A 335-nucleotide genomic window follows, 5' to 3' on the forward strand; every position below is an offset into this window, starting at 1 on the left:
AGGAAGGAAGGAAGGAAGGAAGGAAGGAAGGAAGGAAGGGAGGGAGGGAGGGAGGGAGGGAAAAATGGCTCCTGAGGTTATCCAACCCCTCTGAGATTGGAACTTTGCCTGAGATTGGGCACATATCTGATGTCAGTAACAGGTACCCCTGGGGTCTTTCCAGGGAGTGAAGGAGGCAAGCTGGAAACTCAGCTTCAAAGCAGCAGGAGATGCTTTGTGGGCTCTGATATCCGTGCTACACTAAGTGTGATCTTGGCAAATCACTTCATCTCTCAAAGCCACAGTATCCTTATCTGTTCAATGGTGCTTACCCTCTTAAAGATGTTAGGAGGGGT

Source organism: Colobus angolensis, unplaced genomic scaffold, assembly GCF_000951035.1.
Source record: "Colobus angolensis palliatus isolate OR3802 unplaced genomic scaffold, Cang.pa_1.0 Scaffold61, whole genome shotgun sequence".
Classification (NCBI taxonomy): domain Eukaryota; kingdom Metazoa; phylum Chordata; class Mammalia; order Primates; family Cercopithecidae; genus Colobus; species Colobus angolensis.